Source organism: Lemur catta, chromosome 1 (assembly GCF_020740605.2).
Source record: "Lemur catta isolate mLemCat1 chromosome 1, mLemCat1.pri, whole genome shotgun sequence".
In the NCBI taxonomy this organism is placed as follows: domain Eukaryota; kingdom Metazoa; phylum Chordata; class Mammalia; order Primates; family Lemuridae; genus Lemur; species Lemur catta.
This window is the reverse complement of record NC_059128.1, coordinates 67,663,816-67,686,156: the sequence shown is the minus strand read 5'-3', so window position 1 is coordinate 67,686,156 and position 22,341 is coordinate 67,663,816. Positions and strand designations below refer to the sequence as shown.

General features: G+C 42.0%; 4 non-coding genes across 4 annotated transcripts; 1 reads left to right on the top strand and 3 right to left on the bottom strand.

Moving 5' to 3' along the window:
* Positions 1-14,020: 14,020 nt before the first annotated feature.
* Positions 14,021-14,092, bottom strand: TRNAP-AGG. The gene has a single exon. It is a non-coding gene; the product is annotated as a tRNA-Pro (tRNA).
* Positions 14,093-14,805: 713 nt separating this feature from the next.
* On the top strand, positions 14,806-14,887 carry TRNAL-AAG. Its single transcript has one exon. It is a non-coding gene; the product is annotated as a tRNA-Leu (tRNA).
* A 3,373-nt stretch (positions 14,888-18,260) lies between these two features.
* TRNAP-AGG lies at positions 18,261-18,332 on the bottom strand. The gene has a single exon. It is a non-coding gene; the product is annotated as a tRNA-Pro (tRNA).
* A 373-nt stretch (positions 18,333-18,705) lies between these two features.
* TRNAT-UGU lies at positions 18,706-18,778 on the bottom strand. Its single transcript has one exon. It is a non-coding gene; the product is annotated as a tRNA-Thr (tRNA).
* Positions 18,779-22,341: the final 3,563 nt, after the last annotated feature.

Sequence of the window (22,341 nt, the reverse complement as noted above, 5' to 3'; positions counted from 1 at the left end):
TTTTATAAAATGTCTTTTTTTCCCCTTTGGGTAAATACCCACTAGTGGAATTACTGGATTAAATGGTAGGTCTACTTTTAGTTCTTTGAGTCATCTCCATACTACTTTCCATAGAGGTTGTACTAGTTTGCCGTCCCACCAACAGTGCATAAGTGTTCCTTTCTCTCCACATCCATGCCAGCATCTGTTATTTTGGGACTTTTTGATAAAAGCCATTCCCACTGGAGTTAGGTGATATCTCTTTGTGGTTTTGATTTGTATTTCCCTGATGAGTAGAGACATTGAGCATTTTTTCATATGCTTATTGATCATTAGTCTATTTTCTTTTGAAAAGCTTCTGTTCATGTCTTTTTCCCACTATTTAAACTTTGTCCACCCACCCCACCCTTGCCCACTTTTTAATGGGGTTGTTTGATGTTTTCTTGCTGGTTTGCTTGAGGTCTTTGTAGATTCTTGCTATTAGCCCTTTATTGGATGTATAGCATGCAAATATTTTCTCCCATTCTGTAGATTGTCTATTCCCTCTATTGATTGTTTCTTTGGCTGTGCAGAAGCCTTTTAATTTTATCAGGTCCCATTTATGTATTTTTATTGTTGCTGTGATTGCCTTTGGGATCCTCTTCATAGATTCTTTGCCTAGGTTGATATCTATGAGTTTTTCTGACCTCTTCTAGAATTATTATCATTTCATTCCTTAGGTTTAAGTCTGTTATACATCGTGAATTAATTTTTGTGAGTGGTGAGAGGCGCAGATTCTGTTTTAGTCTTCCACAAGTGGCAATATAATTTTCCCAGCACCGCTTATTGAATAGGGATTCTTTTCCTCAGTGCATGGTTTTGTCTGCTTTGTCAAAGATCAGTCTTTAGGTTTTTCTAGATACAAGATCATATCATCAGCAAACAGGGATAGTTTGACCTCCCCTTTCCTGATTTGGGTACCCTTTATTTCTTTCTCTTGCCTGATTGCTCTGACTAGGACTTCCAATTCTATGTTGAATAGAAGTGGTGACAGTGGGCACCCTTGTCTTGTTCCAGTTCTTAGGAGAAATGCTTTAAACTTTTCCCTATTCAGTATGATGTTGGCCATGGGTTTGCCCTATATAGCTTTTATGATTTTGAGATGTGTTCCTTCTATGCCTAGTCTGTTGAGGGTTTTTATCATGAAAGAGTGCTGGATTTTATTCAATGCTTTTTCTCTCCATCTACTAAAATGATCATGCCTTTGTTTTTGCTTATGTTTATATGATGAATCACATCTATTGATTTGCATATATTGAACCATCCTTGCATCCCTGGGATGAAACCACTTTATCATGGTGAATAATCTTTTTGATATGTTGTTGCATTCAGTTAAGCATGAAATATCTGATTTCCTTAAGTACTAAGTTTGACAGTTGCTATCTCTGATATTTCACTTTGACACTTCTTGTTTTATGCTTATTGTGAAGGTACATCCTCAGTCTTTCAAATGCACATTGTGGTTTGTGACTATTTTTCAAAAAATTTTTAGAGCAATTTTTGTGAAACCATGGACAAGTCAAAAATTCGTGCTACTTTCTTTCTTTCTTTTTTTTTGGGGGGGGGTGTCAGAATCTCACTCTGTTGCCTGGACTACAGTGCCATGGTGTCAGCCTAGCTCACAGCAACCTCAAACTCCTCGGCTCAAGTGATCCTTCTGCCTCAGCCTCCAAGTAGCTGGGACTACAGGCATGTGCCACCATGCCTGGCTAATTTTTTTTCTATATATATTTTTAGCTGTCCAGATCATTTCTTTCTATTTTTAGTAGAGACAGGGTCTCGCTCTTGCTCAGGCTGGTCTTGAACTCCTGACCTCGAGCGATCCTCCCGCCTCGGCCTCTCAGAGTGCTAGGATTACAGGCATGAGCCACCTCACCCGGCGGGTGCTATTTTTTAATATGAGTTCCATCATGGAACCGATGCTGTGCAGGCAGCTTGAAGTATCAACAAAGTGTTTGGGAAGGATGTGGTTAATGAATGCATAGTACGAGGATGGTTTGAGTAGTTCCATTCTGGTGATTTTAATCTTGAAAATGAGCCATATGGGTAACCTGAAACCAAAGTGGATAATGATGAGCTGAAAGCTGTAGTGGAAGTGAATCCATCTCAGTGTACTCATGAATTAGCAGCAAGGGTTGACGTTACTATTCTAACAATATTGACCCATTTGAAACAAATTGAAAGGTAAAGAAGCTGGATAGAATGGTACTGTATGAATTAAATGAACATAAGAAGAGAAATTGTCTCAAAGCTTGCCTTTCTTTGAGGTCATGACATAAAGACAAAAAAAATCTACATTGTATTGTTACATGTGATGAAAAATTCTTTTTGATTATCACAAGCATTCAGCACAATGGTTAGATAAAGATGAAGTGCCAAAACACAGTCCAAAACTGAATATTCATCAAAAAAAAAAAAAAGCTAATGGTGTCTGTTTGGTGGTCCAGCACTGGTATTATCCACTACAGATTCATAAAACCTGGTCAATTAATTACAACAGACGTCTACTGCAACCAATTGGATGAAATGATGAGGATGCTTGTGATTCAGCAGCTGAGACTGGTCAACAGAGATAGGTCAATCCTCTTGCAAGACAACACTCAACCACATGTCACACAAACAACACTGCTCAAACTACAGAGGCTGAACTTGGAAATTGTTTGTCATCTATCATTATTCACCAGGCCTTGCACCAACTGACTACCACTTCTTGCAGTCTTTGGACCACTTTTTGCAAGGAAAAATATTCAATTTTCAACAAGCTGTGGAAAACACCTTTTGCAATTTCACTGCCACTCATTCTCTAGGCTCCTTTGCTGCTGGTATAAACAAACTACCATTAATATGGCAAACCTGTGTGAATAGTTAAGGTGCATAGTTTGATTAATTGTACTGCTTCTTGTTTTAGATGTAATAAACTGCAATTTTGATTCAAAATCAGACATTTCATATTTAATGACTATATATATATATATCTCGTTGTTGAGGATTTTTGTATGTATGTTCATGAGAGATATTGGTCTGTAGTTTTCTTTTTTCTTGTGTCTTTTCATGGCTTTGGTATTGAAATGATACTGGCTTCATAAAATGAGTTAGGGAAGATTCGGATGTTATGAAATAATTTCTGTGGGATAGGTACCAGCTCTTCTTTGTACATCTGGTAGAATTTGGCTATGAATACATCTGGTCTGGGGATTTTTTTTTTCTGAGAGATTCTTTATTGCTGCTTCAATCTCACTGCTCATTCTTGGTCTATTTAGGATTTCTATTTCTTTCTGATTCGGGCTTGGCAGGTTGTGTGTTTCCAGGAATTTATCCATTTCCTCTATGTTTTCTAGTTGGTATGCATAGAAGGTTTCATGGTATTCACAAATGATATTTTAAATTTCTACAGTATCAGTTGTAATGCCTCCTTTTAAATTTCTGATTGAGCTTATTTGAATCATTTCTCTTCTATATGTGGCTAATCTGGCTAGTGGTCTGTCACTTTTGTTTATCTTTTCAAAGAATCAACTTTTTGTTTTACCAATCCTTTGTATTTTTTTGTTTGTTGGGTTCTATCTTGTTTACTTCTGCTCTGTGCTTTGTTATTTCTTTTCCTCTGCTGGCTTTGGGGTCTAGTTTGCTGTTCTTTTTCTAGTTCCTGGAGATGTGACTTTAGGTTGTTCATTTGTGAGCTTTCTGTCTTTTTAATGTAGGCATTTAAGTGTATGAACTTTCCGCTTAGGTCTACTTTGGCTATATCCCACAGATTTTGAAAGCTTGTGACCCCTTTGTCATTCAGTTTAAGGAATCTTTTGATTTCCATCTTAATTTTATCATTGACCCAAGCAACAGCAGGTTGTTTAACTTTCATGACTTTGTGAAGATTTGAATGTTTCTCTTGGATTTGATTTGTAGTTTTATTCTACTATGGTCTGAGAAGATACATGGTATGATTTCAATTTCTTTTTGAATTTTCTCAGACTTGTTTTGTGGCCTAAGATACGATCAGTCTTGGAAAATGTCCCATTACATATTCAGTAGTTTTTGGGTAGAATGTTCTGTAAATGTCTGTTAGGTCCCTTTGTTCTAGAGTCCCCTTTAAGTCTGGTATTTCTTTATTGATTTTCTGCTTCAAGGTCTTTCAGTGGGATGTTGAAGCCTAGAAGTTGTGATGCTACTATTTATTTCTAGTAGAATTTGCTTTATGAATCTGGGAGCTCCTGTGTTAGGTGCATATATATTTAGGATTGTTGTGTCTTCTTGTTGAATTGCTCCCTTTACCGTTATGTAATGACCATCTTTGTCTTTTTTACCATTGTTGATTTAAAGTCTATTTTATCTGACATAAGACTGGCTATACCTGCTCACTTTTGGTTTCCATCTGTGTGGAATATTTTTTTCCACCCCTTTCCCTTCAGTCTGTGTGAGTCCTTATGAGTCAGATGTGTTTCTTGGAGACAGCATATACTTGGCTTATGTTTGTTAATCCATTCAGCCAGTCTTTGTTTAAGTGGGGCATTAAGACTGTGTTCAGTGTTAGTATTGATTTGTGGGATACTGTTCTGTTTATCATGGTGGATGATATCTTGTTGTTTTGTTTTCCCTCTTGTGCTATTGTTTTATAAGAGCTCTGAGCTTTAACTTTTAGGTGATTTTATATTTGTGGGTATCTATCATGCTGTTCCATATATAATGCACTTTGGAGTGTTTCCTGTAGTGCAGGCCTAGTATTGATAAATTCCCTTAATGTTTGCCTGTCTGGAAAAGTTTTTATTTCTCCTTCATTTATGAAACTTAGTTTTTCAGGATACAAAATTCTTGGCTGGCAATTTTGTTCTGTTTAAGAAGACTAAAAATGGGGCCCCAATCCCTTCTAGCTTGTAAGGTCACTGCTGAAAAGTCTGCTGCTAGCCTGATGGGTTTTCCTTTGTAGGCTAGTTGTTGCTTTCATCTTGTAGCTTGTAGAATTTTCTCCTTCATTTTAACTTTGGCCAAGTTGATGACTATGTGTCTTGGAGATGTCCTATTTGCTATGAATCTTCCTTGTGTTCAATGACTTATCTTGTCTCTGAATGTTTGAATCTCTGGTGATACCAGAGGAATTTTCCTCAATAATTTCCTCGAATAGGTTTTCCATGCTTTTTGCTTTTTCTTCTTCTCCCTCAGGGATACCTATAATTTGTATATTGGCTTGTTTCACCTAGTCCCATATTTCTCTGAGTGATTGTTCATTCTTCTTTATTCTTCTTTCTCCATCTTTGACTGACTGGGTTAGTTCAAAAGCCTTGTCTTTAAGCTCTGAGATTCTTCATTCTACTTGGTCTAGCATAAAAGAAAACCGCAGGTAGTCGGTCCAGGATTGGTACTGTGCTGTAAGGCACTGGACTTCTATCCCAGCATGTGGCTTCCATGTCATAGTCAAGGTGGCTGCTCTGTCCAGAGCCATTGTGTCTGCATTCCAGCCAGCAGGGAGAAGAAAAGCAAAAAAGGGGGCATGACACTGCCTTCTGTGGACACATCCCAAAGTTTCACACACCATTCTACTTACATCTCAATGACAATAACTTGGTTATACAGTCACATCCAATTGCAAGGACACTGGGAAATGTAGGGTTTATTCTGGTTGGACATGTGCCCAGCTAAAATCTTGGGGTTCTATTATTAATACTAAGTAAAAAACAGAGAATAAATACTGGAGGACAACTGGAAGCATTTCTCCTACTTGCCTTCAGAGAAACATCACCTGGGAAATGTTAATGAATGTGCTTCAAGAAAAAAGTTTCATGATCAAAAGTTTGAGAAACATTGTTAACCATATTCATCCCCTTCCGGAATCACAAGATTCACAGAGCATCAGATTCTGAGAAACTCAGTAATAGAGAAGCTTTACTAATTTAATTTAATTTAGGATTTTACAAACCAATTTGAGCATGGAACTTCATGTAAGAGGCACCAGCATTAACATCGTAAGGGACAAAGTTCTACGGAATATGAGTTTGGAAAATGCTGCAAGGAACTAGAAACCATAGACGGCAAACCAGGATCCAGGCCTCTAAGTGGGAACAGAGGAAACAATCAGCAAAAGGAATGCAACCTCAGTAGCCCCAGGTTTTAGATTTGGGGGATTGCCCTTTGGAATATCCATCTGACAATAATCCTTCATTCCTACTAGAATTCTAGTTCCCTTCCCAGCATGGTTTAGAGGCTCTCTGAGGTATATTTTTGTGTCCTGTCCAAAACCGGTACTCCGGACTTCTCAGTTTGTCCCGGGCTTCTCATTACTGATTCTTCATGGAGCTGCAGCTGTCTCTGGCCTGCTTCACCCTCCTCCCAAAGCCTGAGTACAGGCCCTGCCTTTTATTCCCTAATGCAGTGGTCCCAGACCTTTTTGGCACCAGGGATCGGCTTCATGGAAGACAATTTTTCCACGGACCCACAGCTGGTGGGGGCTGGGGGACGGTTTCAGGATGATTCAAGCACATTGCATTTCTTGTGCAGTCAAACCTCTCTGCTAATGATGATCTGTATTTGCAGCTACTCCCCAGCGCTAGCATCACTGCCTCAGCTCCACCTCAGATCATCAGCCATTAGATTCTCATAGGATGCCATAACCTAGATCCCTCGCATGTGGAGTTTACAGTAGGGTTTGTGCTCCTGTGAGAATCTAATGCTGTAGCTGATCTGACAGGATGCAGAGCTTATGCAGCGATGCGAGCAATGGGGAGTGACTGTAAATACAGATGAAGCTTCTCAGCTTGCCCACTGCTCACCTCCTGCTGTGCGGCCCGGTTGGGTCTGCCGCCTGGGAGTTGGGGACCGCAGCTCTAATACACACTAAGCTTAAGGATATGGGGCATAACAGACTTTCTGAAAACTCTTAATTACAGAAGAGAGAGAAAAATGAACACTGCTTCACAGTATCTACTATTCCTAGCATCCATCAGCAGGCCCTTCACAGGGATGCCCTTTTTGGATTGTCCTTTCCTTGGTTATTCTGGTGTGGGACTTTATCCTTACTTCCCCAAGGCCTGGACTCTCATTGACCTTCTAAAATTGTGAACACAGCGTTTCTACGGAGGCGGGCCTAGGAGGCAACAATCATGCCAGAGAGAAGGCTGGGCATTCTTCTGGAAGATGCATTTTCTGAGTGCTTTACATGTAACTGAGAGAACATGAATTGCCCATATGAAAGAATGGGAATGGAAGGAGTCTGCAGAGTATACAGGGGCGGGCTGATGAGCTCACCACCAGCCCTCAGCCACTCCTTACACTGCCACTTCTTGGCTTCCAGAGACTTTTTAAAAAGGAGGTGGTTTTTAAATGAAACCTATCAGAGTATCTTGGCTACTAATTAAAAATACAGAAACTTGGGCCTTATCCCTGACCTATTGAATCAAAGTCTCTGGTTTTAAGGGAATCTGCATTTGTAATCAACAGCCCATATCATAACAGATCAACCCCAAACCGGTAAACAGCATAATCATTTCTAAAGAGTTTCACCCATCCCACAACCAAACTGACTTGTAAATCATACGGAATACTCAATGCCCCAATCTGAAAGCTCTGCGTCTAGATTACTGCCCTGGTCCTGAGCATCCACAAGAAAAGGGGTACGTCCTAGCCTCACATCACAGAATTGAGACAGCTCATCAGTGTTCTCCTTGCCGGGGCACTGAGAGGGCCTGCCTCCCCAACACCACGTCGTAGAGGGAGGGTTGGTCTGTATTTCTCAGAGTTGTTCATTATCTGTGTTCTTTCAGCAATTGGGGAAACCAGTTCACAAGGGATCCTGGAGATGAGCTGGAGTGATCTGGGTTCCAGGCTCAGGCACGGGGAAGGGAGAATATGCCAGTGGGTTTGGAAGCAGAGCCAAGGATGGCTACCGGCTGGGAAGGAGCCAAGAATAGCTTGGATGCAGGAAGGTCGTTTAAAGCAGAAAGTGCTCTCTTCCCTCCACCACTTTCTCTTTTCCTACTTCTCTATTGCCCAGCAGCCTCCTTTTAGTATCTCTCTTAATACCTCTTTAGATTGGAAGTACCTCTGAGCTGGGACTTGATTTCTTTGTTCTCCTATTCATTTCCACTAAGGAGCCCTACCTCCCTAACCATTTTCACCTACTACCCTGGTGAGGAAAAGAGTCAGATGACACCTTGACTTTCTTTCTAACTATGGCAGTAGGCCTTTCCCATGAAGAAATCTATGCTGGTTCACACATACTCTGAGGTGTTCAATGTGAGCTCACATATCAAGAAATAATTCTAAATGCCAGGCAAAGGCCATGGGACTTTATCAACTCCTCCAGGAACCATTTTTTACACTAACCACTCTCATCTCCTCCTTGAGTGTGTGTAAGAAGCTCTCCTCTGTGGTTCCTGTACATAACTTACTATGTGGTGCTACTACAAAGGGTTTATTTGGCCTTGTTTTCCACATGCTGTGTGCTTCTGCAGAGCCAGAACAATGTACTTGTTTTCTCTAGCACAATGCCTGGTGTTTCTTGGGAGACCAAAAAATGTTTGTGCAGTGGATGAATGGATAAAAGATGTCAGACCTCGCCCCTCTTCTGCCACTAACTAGCTGTGTGATCATGGGAAAATCATGTCACTTCTCAAGGTCTCTGTTTCTTATTTCTACAATGGGGGTGGTAGGAAAGAATAAAGGAAGAATTTGACTATCTATAAGGTCCTACTGTGATTTTGCAAACTAAGGTTCTGAGCTAAATTAAAATGAACTCAATGGCTATTCTCTTAAGATGACAATTCTCTGACTACAGGTTCTATTTCTGCTTCCCCATCCCCAACACACTCAAGGGAATGGAGGTGGTCCCTGCCCCCTGGCCTGGAGTGGAGGTGAGCAATGGGGAAATGAGGAGCTGGAACCGGAAACCAGACCCTGAAATGGGGAGCTCTGACTCAGGAGTGTGATGGAGTAGCCCTGTGAAACGGCCTAGGAATTGGCATTCTGGCCAAAGAGACACCTCCCTAAATCACCCCTATTGGTACCCCTATTCTGGAGGGGTTCATTGGCTACCTCTGGCAAGTGCAGGCTGTTTTTTTCAACAAGCTATTAACTGAAGGATTCCTGCCGTGCTCTCACAAGCCCTGGGCACTGTTCCAACTTCCCTCCCACTATCTCACCTGTCTTCTTGTCTAGGTAAGGTGGACAGACTGGGGTCTGCACATGTCCAGGAACAAGCTGCTCCTGATCTTGGGCAAGATGTGTTCTGAGTCAGAGGCCATCAGTCCTGGCCTTGCAGTTACAGCCCCAGGCTATGCACGAGGGAGGTCCTGTTCTCCCTTGGGGAGAAACCAAGCCATTTCTTGTTTTATCACTTTCTTTGTGTTCCTGAAATGACTGCCACAAGGCGATAGCCCAAGGACCAGTTTGAGGGAAAGTGCCCTAAACGTCTGACAGCTACTGTGTGTGGTAGGCTCATCCCTTCAGTTTTCCACTTCTGAGAATGCTTTGATCATAGTGTATCTGCCTTCTTCTGTGTGTCCCCAGGCTGAGGCCCCAACAGTTCCCTTTGAATCCTTACTGAGGAAGGACCATTAACCCAGCCTTCCCCTGCAGCACCTCCCAGGACATTCAGATCTTTCCTACCACTCCCAGGCTCTGCTCTCCTTTCTGGACCAGTTCTAGCTTTTCTGAAAATCGGATAAGATTCCTGTAAAAAAGACAAAAAATTGTTTCCCGACCCCAAATAATCACCAAGCCCTAAAGAATCCAGTGTGTTTTAAAAAAACTCCCTTTTCAGAAGCACCCAGCTAGAGCAGGATGAGCAGTGGTTTGAGAGTCACGAAAGCTGGGTGCCTGTCTTGACACTGCCTCTGCCACTGACCGGCTCTGCGATCCTGAGCTGGGCTCCAGGAGCCTCGCTGGCCTCCTGCAAAAGTGGCTGAGAGCTGGCAGAGCTGGCGCAGTGAAGGAGGGGAAAACAGCTAACAATTTTAGAGTTGATAAAGCACCAGGGGCTATACCATTCCCTGAAGCAGGGCTCTGCACCTGCTTGTCAAAAAGCTGAAAGGAGGCTCCTAAGGGCTTACTGTCAACCCCGCTGCACCACAGTAATCTTTTTAAAATACAAATCCAGTTACTTACTGAAGACATCCACTCCTATTTCCACCTAAAATGTGTCACTGGCTGTTTCACTAGTCTTAAGATAATGACCACAGTCCTTATGACTGTCTCTGGGCCAAGCGTAGACAGCCTCACCCAAACCAGTCTCCTTCTACTTCCATATTCCTGCTGTACACTCCTGCGTCCAGTTCCCTGAACTCATCAGGCTTCCTTCCAGCTCAAGGTTTTTTAACGTATCTAACTCTCTCATTATGGAATATTCCTTACTCTACCGACCTTTCTCATTCTGCCTGGTTAAATCCTATGTGTCCTTCCTTTCCTCAGACAAGCCTTCCCTAAAACCCCAGAGTAAGTGAACAGCTTCTATTGTGCTTGCATACAATCCTGCAAAAATCCTCTGTGGCCTTTATCACTAGAATAATAAATTAATTATATTTCTTTGGTTTAAAAAAATCGTTTCATGAGGGCAGAGACCACATTTGTCTGGTTTCCTGCAGTAATCTCTGTTGCAAGCACAGTGCCTGCAATACAATAGATGTCCAACAAATATTTGTTCAGTAAATATTGAGTAAATAAAAGAATGCATGAGTGAATGGCCTAAAAGAGATGTATTTTGCTCTTTAATCATAGTATGAGAGAGCTTTTCTTTATAAAACTCAATCTTCTTTTTTGAGTGTGGGGTCTTTGGTGGAACCCTATAGTATTATATGGGCATAAGATCAGAAAGATCAATGAAAGGAAAGAAAAAGTTGATTCACCTCTACTTACTACTCAAGGCCTTAAATCTATTATTGCTCCTCTGACCCTCTCACTTCAGCTGTTAAAGATCAGGTCAGGAATTTTTGTTATCGGCTGCTACCTCTGCTCTCTGCTTTCCCGCCATATCCATGGGATGCCATCTACTTTAATAAGTAGTTCAGTTTAGTTTTATGAACACCATGTCCCTGGACAGTAACACAACTCTTTCATATAAGTTCCACCCTTACCTTATGCACACAGATCAGCCAAAAGTAGCGAGGTTTCTAGCAATTGACACAACCTACAAACTCTCCTTCCAGACCCTAAACGGAAGACCCATGACAGTACCTGCTTTATGCACAAGGGGGCGGACTTCAATTTGACTTCATAGGACCGGGGAGCAGAGACACTTGCCCTATTCGTGCGTGTTTTTTGTGAACAGCGGCAGGTTCTCATTCCTTGTTGCATGTATTCCTCCCTTCACTCTCCTTCCTTGCCAGCAATGTTTTCTTAGGACTCACATTGATAGTGATTGATCTCTTATCACAAAAAGCTGGTTAGTGAGGTTGAGGAAGTACTGTTGGGTTATACAAGCCCTTTCTCAACCTTAGCTTTTCTCTTCCTCTCTGGTCCTTTGTTCCTCATCTTGTTAAGTCATTTATCTTACAGACTCTTACAGAATGGCCCTGCTGTGTGCAACCCTGCGATGTGACCCATTGGTTCGGAATTTGTTTAAAGCCCTAAGAGCCTGATGCAACCCTGTACTTAAGCAGCTCTGCCCGAAGCAAGTAAGTTCGCAGCAAGTCATTGGCACTGATCCCCAATTTAAAGCTCCCGAGAGCATACTCCATGCCTGCCTTTACGTCTTTAGAGCCTTTATAGAGCCACACTGTGGCCAGGAGCGCTGCCACAGTATTTTTTTCAGGCGTGCCCCTCCCCCTTAGTCTTTCCCCGAGGATGGCACAGTTCCCACACTGCAAGACCTCCTACTATCAAGGCCCCCAAACTTCCATGCTGCTTATCCCCCCCAGTGTCACAGGATCACTTGAAAGCCTGTACAGTCTTTATATCCCTTAAAAATCTGTGTAAATTTTTGGGTTTTTTTCTGGATGGGGGAGAGGTGGGGAGGTAATCCTGTATAACCTTTTGATTTAAAACAATTCACACAATTCATTAACCAAATATTTATAAAGTATTTGTTAGGTGCCAAGAACTGTTTCAGCCTCTGAAACTTCAGCTATAAATAAGACTCTGGTCTCAGGGAACTTCCATTGCCGTGGTGGGGAAGGGAGAATTGCTAACAACAGCAAAAGTCAGGTGGTGGTATATGCGATGAAGAAAATTAAAATAGAGAAAGGAGGATAGTGAGCAAAGGGGTGGGTGCAGTTTCATAATAGAGAGGTCAGAGACATCATCTCTGACGGATGAAATCTGAGCAGAGATTTTAAAGTGAGGGATTGAGCCTTGCAGATATGGGGGAGGTAAGACTCAAGGCAGAGAGAAGAGCAAGTACAAAGACACGGAGGTATTTCTGAGGAGCGCAGAGGCTAATGTAGCCGGAACGGGAGTGGCAGGAGATGAGGTCAGGGAAGCAAAGGGAGTCTAAGAAGCAGCAACATCGTGTAGGGATATTTTAAGCCATGGCAAAGCGTTTTGATTTTATGCTGAATGAAATAGAGATGCACAAAAGGTTGTAAGCAGAGGAATGACAAGTTCAGAGGTTTAAACAGGATCATTCTGATTGTTCTGTTGAAAATAGACTTAAAGAGAACAAGGGCAAAACAGAGAGACCTGCTAAAGGGCTAATGCAACAGGACAGGTGAGAAATAGTGATGGCTGGGACCATAGCAGTGATGGGTGAGGATGTTGAGAAGCGTTTGGTTTCTGGAAATACTCCAAGGTAGAGCCAACATCATTTGTTAAGGGATAGAATATGAGTTGTATGAGAGAGGAGTAAAAGATGATTCTAAGATTATTTGTTGCACAGCTCTTCCAAATATCTGAAGAGTTACCAGAACTTAAATACTCAACAGCATAGTAGGAGTGAGGTGAAAAATACCTGTGATTCTGGCTCTTATTCATTAGGTGAGTCGGGACGTATCTGGCTGAATTGTAGGATGTGAACACTGAATACTGAGCAGGTAGGGAGGGAATGAGGGTGAAAAGTGTGATCTAAATGTCTATCTGTGGGGAATGAAAGCCCCCCCTACACACATCCACATACCCCCCTCAAATAAGCAGACAACCACTAAGCTCTCTTTTCTCTCTTTGAGTTTGCTGCTGTTGGTCCATTTCTATGGCTTGGGGAAATAAGGAGGATCACAATGAGAAACTTAATTGTGGCACATGGTTGGACCCAAGAGTAAATTTAACTAGGGAACATAGAGTACCAATTGGAAGGGGGTGATTCTGAGGGAGGTGGCATGGGACACAGGGTGGCTAGAGTTACTGGGATGCAGGGCGGTGGCTTGTAGAGCAACTTGGTAGCACATATAGTTCCCAGGCAATCCTAATTACACCTTGGGAGCTTTTAAAAAATAATCATGCCTGGGCCCCATCCTCAGAGATTCCAGTTTACTTGGTCTGGGGTTACAGCCAGCAGTGAATAGTTAAAAAGCTTCACAGGTGAGTCTAATATGCAGGCAAATCCCTGTTGAGTTCATTCAGAAAGGGCTACACCACCTGAGAGTCCCCCACCCACACGTGCACACACAAGGTCCCTGTAATCTCAGGATTGGATGAGGAAGTGAGCCCAGGCTTTATGTGATGACACTTCACCACATGTGCTGCTCATAGACTTCTCAGAGTGCGCAGAAGGGCCCCTGTACTTACAATGAAGGAAAAGTGAGGGTTATGTGAAACTATTAATATAAAACATACCTAAGTCCTGAATGAACAATTCTTAAAAAGTAACAAAAAATTGCAAAAGAGAAACGTTGGTTGATTTTAGAATACTCACTTTGTATAAGAAATACTATAGAAATGGTATGTGATAGCATCTGGTATTTATCCTCATGGTTTAATATCATGACAAAGAGCGTTTGTATAAAGACGAAGTATATAAATCTGAAGTACTGGAATATAATATGATGTTAATATAGTAATAGTAACTACAGATGATGTTTACTTTGTGCAATGAATGTTTAACATCAATAAATCTGTGGTTTTATTAAGGAGACAACCAACAGGGTCAAAAGTTGGGCTCGTCCGGGATTTGAACCCGGGACCTCTCGCACCCTAAGCGAGAATCATACCCCTAGACCAACGAGCCACGTATAAAACTTTTTGCATTTACAAACTTCAGTATGGAAAATTTTAGCCACGTCCACAGTTAGCTAGTTTTTTTTTTTTAACAACCATGGGTCTGAGGTGACACCTAGTGGATGAAACAACTCACTGCAGGCCCCCCCCCCGCCCCCCCCCCCGCCCAAATTCCAGAAGGCGGCGCCCGGAGACCAAGAATCTTGTTTAGGAAAAATTTTCAGGCATTAACGAGAACAATTTCACTGATGGTTGTCACTTCCAAGTGGGCCAAAGATGATGTGGGAATGGAGGGAGGCAATCAGGCACAGTCCAGAGTGATGCAGGGGCCGGAGGGCGTCTCCTTAACAAGTACCGACCGCTTTACCCGCGGCCTAGCGAAAGCTGTCGCCGCGTGGCGCCCCCGCACAGAGTGCCCCGAGGGAGGAGCGGGCCCCAAACCTGCCAGGTGAGCAGGCTGCGCGCGGCGCAGGACCCGAGCGCCGTCATCGCCAGAGCTGGCGAAGACTGTCCTTCCTCTCTCCGGAAGCCTTGCAAAGCTTGTATTACAGCTCTCTCCACCAATCTCAAATACTGTAGCTTAAAAGAAGAGAGAAAGCTAAACACACCAGAAAGAAAAGAAAAAAAGAAATACAAAAAACCCGATAAATAAATGTATGCAGGAGGCGGGGGAGGGAAAAAGAGTGCCTAGTAGAGGATATGCTTTTACCAACCTAGCCAGTAGGTAGCGTGGCCGAGCGGTCTAAGGCGCTGGATTAAGGCTCCAGTCTCTTCGGGGGCGTGGGTTCGAATCCCACCGCTGCCATAGGTGCTTCATTTTGACACCATCTGTACTCAGCAACGATTGTACTAGAGCTGCCACGTGAAGACAGTCGGTTAACCTTCCTCCAGGCCAATCACCTGTCTTTAATTGGTGGAGAATGTCAGCAGGCACTGTTATGGAACTTTTACTCTGAGTGTTTCATAATGCAAAACGCTTCGGAATCAAAGATAGTAACACTCTTGCAAGATCATAACGATGCCTTTGAATCATAGTTTCCCAGAGGTAAAGTGCTAGGACATTAATACCATAAACTTGTAAGCTCTGCTTTACTTTTCTTCACTCAGCCAAAGAGCATATATTGAGCACTTGTCCTGTAATTGGCACTGTTCTAGTTGCTGAGGAGTGTAGAAAGATGAATAAAACGTAATGCCGATTCACAAGGGAAGCTCACAGGTTAAACTGGGAAAGTAAACCATATGATTACAAAAAGATCTGGAAACATTGCAAGACATCATCAAACAAAAAACAAATGCGGTATAAGGAAGGCAGTGCGGTGACGTGGGAAGAATGGCGAGGGACCGTGGGCTTGGCTGTTGGAACACAAGGCTGCCATTTCTCACATTTCTAGCTGAGTGACCTTCGGCAAGTTGCTTACCTAATTCGTCAATATTATCAAATGGAGATAATATATACCTCTATTGTGAAAATTAGTGAGTACACGTAAGGTGCTTAGAACAGAGTCTGCAGAGATGAGGAAGATCGGTTTAAGCTTTCCATTTGTAATATAATCTCATAGCCATGGCTCTTATCCCTGGGAAGATTCCAATCTGAGTCTATAGAAAGCAGAAATAATTCTGTTTAACTGTGGCCTCTGGAGACCAGGAGGTGTGTGCAACAGTGTGGGACTATTCATCTATTCATTCATTCATTCATTCCTAATTACCTAATACATGTAGTACACAATGCTAAGTACTGAGGGTACAGCATCAAGTGCAACAAAAGATTTGCTACACTGGAGCTTATTTCCTAGTAGGGAAAACAGAAAGAAAGGAAAGAAAGAAAGGAATGTATATAATAATATTAAGTAGTGGTAAGTGCTGTGAAGAGAAATAAAGTAGTATAGGGTATAGTGACAATTGGAGGCTATTTTGGAAAGGGTGGTCAAGGAAGGTGCCTCTAAAGAGGTGACATTTGAGCATGGAAGGAGTGAGGGAGGAAGTCATACAAATGCCTGAGGGAGTAGTATTCTAGGAAGGGGAAGCAGCAAGTGAAAGGTCCAGAACAGGAAACAAGGCCCATGTATTTGAGGAACAACCAAAAGGTCAGTATAGCTGGAAGAGAATGAGTTAGGAGGAGGAGAAGGGAAGGAGCTGAGATCAGAGAGCTTGTCACTGTCAGAATATGCAAGGGCATAATCACGGATTTTGTTCTATGTATGAGTAGAAGCTATTGGATACTTTTGTGTGTGTTTGTGTATATACTTTTTTACTTTTGAGGGTTTAAACCAAATTGTCTTGGTATCTAAAGCAGTTTTCAGTACAGAGAAAAAGAGTAAAGTGAATGGATACTTTTTAAGTTGAGAAGAGTATTATTTTTCTTGCGTTCTAGTACAATAACTCCGGCTGCTCTCTAGAATAGGGAGTAGAGAGGAAGTAGGAAGGTAAGTTAGAAGGCTACTGGGGGAGTCTGAGAAAGAGAGGAAGAAGGGTTTAGATTAGAGTGACAGTGAATGTGTTGGGAAATGGATGAAGGTAGACCCAACAGTGTTCATTGGTGGATTGGACATGAAATGTTGGGGAACTGGATGAATGGTGGATCTATTTCCTGAGACATGGGTGGTGGTGGGAGAGCAGTTGGAAGAGGAGTGGCAGGAAATCCACAACACAAGTTAATTTTGAGATGCCTACAACACATTCACATGGGGCAAGCAGGTGACTATATGTACAAACCTAGGTTGAGGCTTGTGATGTAAATTTAGGGATCCCCAGTATACGGATGCTATTTAAAGCCACATGATTGGATAAGTAAGTATAGACAGATAACCAGAGACGGCTCCAGGAAAGGAGGAGACATCAAAAGAGACTGAAAAGTAGCCTCCTGAAATGAGGAGTGCAGTATCTTCATGGTGCTGAGAAGTCCAATAGGATGAAGACCTATGGACCTGAGAACTGACCTTTAGATTTGGAAATGTCAAAGTCATTGGTGACCTTGACAAAAGCCATTTCAGTGGAGTGATGGAGAGAAAAGCCTGATTATAACTGGTTGAGGAGAGAACATGAGGGGAGGAAGTTGAGATAGAGAATGGACAACTTTTAAGGATTGTTTTTCTATATAGAGAAAAGAGAACTGGTGGGACAACTGGAAAGAATGGTTAAGAAGGAATATTTTTTTTAAGGATTGGTAATGCTACAGCCTGTTTGTAGGCCGATGAGAATGACCTGCACACTGGGAGAAACAACTGCTATGTGTGTTGTGGGTGGGAGGTGGGGATAAGGGTGGGAGTGGGAAAGGAATGTTGATTGCAGAAACCAAATCCCTGTGTAGGGAAGAACAAATGAGAGTTATCTGATGAGAAACTGAGGGAGTTGTCCTTAAAAATGAAAAGTGAAAGATGGGGCCTTGAAACAGAAGACATGGAATATGAGCATTGTTGTGGGTAAGTTGGCCCCTCTGCTGCCAGCAAGGGGATATAGTTTACTTCTAATGGAGTCATTCTATTCTGTGATAGTTATTTACGCAATAAAGTTGCTAAGGGTCCACAAAACAGACATTCTTTTTAAATTTATCATTTTAAAATTTGCCTTTGGGAATTTACGTTTCCTTATCACTCTATTGCTCTCCTGGTGTTAACAGAATTCATTGCTTACCTCACAGGGTTGTGGTTAGGAAAAAAAAAAAGGAAAAGAACAGCAAAGAGTTGTGATGGAAAAAAGAAAGAAAGAAAAAGAAAGAAGGGAGGGAAGAAAGAAAGAAAAAGAGAAGAAAAGACATTATGTGATAACACATAAAAGGATAAGACATGACACACTTCCAGATCGTGATGTTAGTGTGCATTCGCTTCCAATTCCTTACCAGGAAAGACAACATCCTCCTTATACTTACCTAGGGCTAGTTAAATTTTCCAAGCAGTTTTCCATACACTATTTTCTTTTACTGAACAGGAATCCTCGAGGTAGGCGGGGAAAGGGAGGTGTGTTACTATTTCCATTTTACAACAGATACACTGAGAGGCCAACTTCCGTGCTCCCCGACCAGCCACTGGAGGGAGGAACGCTTTGTCAGAAATCCTGGCGTTGTTCTCTGTTTGGCTATTTCACGTTTTCGGAAGCCTCCGGTTGCAATTTTTCAAAGCAGAATATATAGACAGAGAACACAGTGCAAAGAGGTTTTCAAACAGTGTGGGTAAGATAAAACAGGGCTCGTCCGGGATTTGAACCCGGGACCTCTCGCACCCTAAGCGAGAATCATACCCCTAGACCAACGAGCCACAGTAACAAGATGTTTTAATTCCGCCCCAAGGCTTATTCATGTCGCTAGGCGTTTTCCGATGAACTGTGTCTTTGAGCGCCTTCTATTGGCAGGCATACCAGAATTGTGTTTGTTTGCACAACGGGCTAAGCCTCACGCCGCAAGTCATTTATTGATTGCTGTTATGGATACAGACCAGAATGGCAGTTTTTGCCGGCAGAGGTGAATACACATAACCTGAACGACTCCTGGAGCAGCGCCGAGGGCACGGAGATCCGTTCAGTATAGCCGCATAGGCACCCTCGTCTGGCCCTGCCCGCCGGATCTCCTGAGATGGAATTGACATACGGAAGGGGTAGGGGGGAAAGAAAAAAAAAAAAAAGGAGAACCTCAGGCCCCAGCGAGATTTGAACTCGCGACCCCTGGTTTACAAGACCAGTGCTCTAACCCCTGAGCTATGGAGCCCTCACCTACCAAGTGCTTCTTTACTAACTGTCTTATAGATGCGTGTTATAAATCTGGCATTCAGAAATATTACTATCAAACAGGATTTTAGTCACAGTAAAAATCCAGGATATTCTCCTACAAAATTAGAACATTTTCGTGTCCTGTAAACCCCTCGAAAAGACTCCACTTTGAACAGAGCCATTACCAGCCACTATCTTCTCGTCCCTCACCCTGATACTCTGCTGAGATGTTGCCTCCCTTGCCTCTGCCGTGCACCGAAAGGATACAGATATAAGAATTTCAGGTATCTGGGTACATGAGAGACCCCCTGAGATATGAGGTGCGTATGGAGGGTGTCTGATGGGCAAGGAAATTATAGTGCACTCCTTCCACTTAATATGGTGCTAATTCCAGAGAAGGAGGTGAGAAGACATTTAATACGGTTTTGCCTTTTCTGAATCTAGAGCCCCAAATCTGAGTTTGCTTTTTTGGAGTTAATGCCTCTCTCTTAAAGGTCCAGGCGTAGGAACACACAGGGGAATGGGGTGTTGGGGAAGAAGAGTTTAATCTTTCCCTAAAAACATACACAGATTTATACACATCGTTGGTATGAAGATAATACGATTTTTAAGAATGAATTGTGTTTTCAATTTTTGGAAACCTGGTTTATATAATCTAGTAAACAGGAGCTAAAATTTCATTTAACTAAGAAAAGTCTTGTACATATTTCTTGCTGCAAATACAGCCCTGGATGAGAGCATTGGAAAAAAAAGCACTGATTCATGCAACTCCAAGAAGTGAACCAACACAGCTTGGTAGGATTTAGACCCTCTGCCCACAGGTCTGCTCTTGTACCCAGTATTCTATAAGGCTTTCATTTGTTCAAGATCACAAAGTTTGTAAGAAATCTGTAAGCTTATGATTCAATGTCTCCTTTAATTTTCATTATGTAAATATAAAACATAGTGCCACTGACCCTACAAATTTTTAAGGCTGAAAAGTGTTCTATTTGCCTTTAGGTAGGCAAAAGAAGGCAATTGTAACAGATATTGTTGGTTCAGTGTTGAGTAACTGAGAGAACTCACAATGTTGTCATAAGGTGAATATGTACACTGTACAGTGGGGAAAAGGTAGCAGGATCTTGTGTGGCCTGATAAGGCCTGCTCCTCCAATACTCCCAGGTGTTTAAACCTCAGTCTTTCTACACCAGCCTCAATGCCCCCAAGAGAACTACAAGACTTTGTTTTACTGACTGAATCAAGAACTGAGCCTCTATACCCCATTTGCTAACACAAGGCACTTCACTGGAGAAAACATGATCTCTTTGGGCCTAAAGACAGGCCTCATAACGTAAGGAGATGGCAGGTTGCCTGCCTTTTTTCTAGAACAGGAAAATCAAATTAAAACAAACTTTGGATCATAGATGATGTGTGAATGTTGGAGAGTGTAGACACTGAGTAGGTGGTGCAGTGGTGAGAAAAAACCCGGGTCCGATGTTTAACTCTGCCAAGTCTCAGTGTCTGTGTTTTGGAAATGAGTGTTCATTATTATTACTGTCATTATGATCTTCATTATTATTTTTGGAGAGACTGACAATAGGCAAAATCAATAAACAGTCAAAACTGTCTCTCATAAACAGCCTTCTTACCCCTTCCATCCTTGCTATTCTCCTCCTCTCTTGACTTGTCTTTTTCTGATCATAGTCTTGGCACCTCTTACCTTTTCTCCAGCCCTTCCAAGCCTACAATTCACTGGGGTTGGCCTGTCTGACTCCAGGAGATTCCAAAAGCCCCTTCCACTAGTTTTTTAAACTTACAGAGCAACATAAAATATGGTTGTATTCCAGCCCATCCTTAGTGCTTCTCCTAAGCAGCTTGAACCCCTAGTTGGGATCTTACAAATATTTCAAAATTACTTTTAAAAACTTTATCCGTAATTCTTCCATTTCCCCTCAACTTTTTATTTTGAAAATCTTTAATCCTAGTGTGGAAATAGATGAACACTAACTAAATGAGAACAAACAAAGGCTATTCAGAACTTGCTATAGCAAGGAAGTAAGCCACCACCACTCGTGTTTTGGCAGAGATTCAAAGTCAGGCAGGGGAGAAGGAAGCTTCATAGTGGACATAGGCAAGCCTTCAGGATGCCCTGATGGGAGGCTGTAGACAGATTAACTAGAAGTGGGGCATCCTGTGTTATTTGTTAGAGGTACATTATTTGGCTTTCTCTAGTTGGTCCTAAGTTGGAAGCAGAGACAAATATTAGGGAAGCTGTTAGTTATTAATCAATTCCTAGCCATTTGGGACTGATTTTTATAGAGGTTATTCTTTGGCATCTTGGGCTGGTTGCTAGAGACATTAGTCTGACTTCCTAGAAGTCTAACTTATCAATGTCAGCTGGCTTTCTGGGCTGGTCACTGTGGATTGATTTCCTGGGTTGGCTACAGAAGATTACAGGTCAGAGTTTTATTTTTATATATGGTCTGTCTATTGTCCATTTGTACATTCACACACTAAAGAAAAGTTGAAAAAACAGTACAATGAAACCTGAATACCCTTTACCTAAAACACCATTTATTAACATTTGCCGAATTTGCTTTCTCCCTACCTCCCCAAACCTCTCTTCATATATCCATCTCCCTTCACACACAAATATTTCAACATGGATCTCCTAAAAATAAGAAGAATAAGAGTAGGCCGGGCGCAGTGGCTCATGCCTGTAATCCTAGCACTCTGGGAAGCTGAGGCAGGAGGATCGCTTGAGCCCAGGAATTTGGGGTTGCTGTGAGCTAGGCTGACACCACGGCACTCTAGCCCAGGCAACAGAGTGAGACTCTGTCTCAAAAAAAAAAAAAAAAAAAAAAGATACAAAAAAAAAATGAATAAGAGCATAGTTTTAGTACCATATTACACCTAAAACAATTTATAATAATTGCATATAATCTAATGGACATATAGCCCATATTCAAATTTCCCCAATTGCTCCTCCCCCCATTTAAAAAATTTTGGACTTGAACTAAGTTTCTTTTTTCTCGTTGTATTTAGTTGTACTGTCTCTTTGGTCTTTTTTAATCTAGAAACTTCCACTCTTCTCAGTCTTTCTTTTCATGGCAATTGTCTTTTATGAAGTCTCACATTCTGAATTTGTCTAATTATTTCCTTATATTAGATTCAGTTTAACTTTTGGTTATTTCCTCATAATTAGATTCAGCTTAAATACTTTTTGTCAAGAACACTACTACAGAGACTTAATAGTCTGAAGAACTTGGCCAGGTGTGATGGCTCATGTCTGTAATCCCAGCACTCTGGGAGGCCCAGGTGGGAGGATTGCTTGAGCTCAGGAGTTTGAGGTTGCTGTGAGCTACAATGATGCCGCTGCATTCTACCTGGGGTGACAGAGGAGTGAGACTCTGTCTCAAAAAAAAAAAAAAAAAAATAAGGAAATTGAACCCTCCCCCTACTCCCCCCTTCAAAAAAAAAATAGTATGAAGAACTCAGTAATTTTCCAGGATAGATTATCTAGGTTCTAAGTAGGACTGAATTCTTAGCAACCCAAGCAGGAAGAATGAATCTAATAAGATT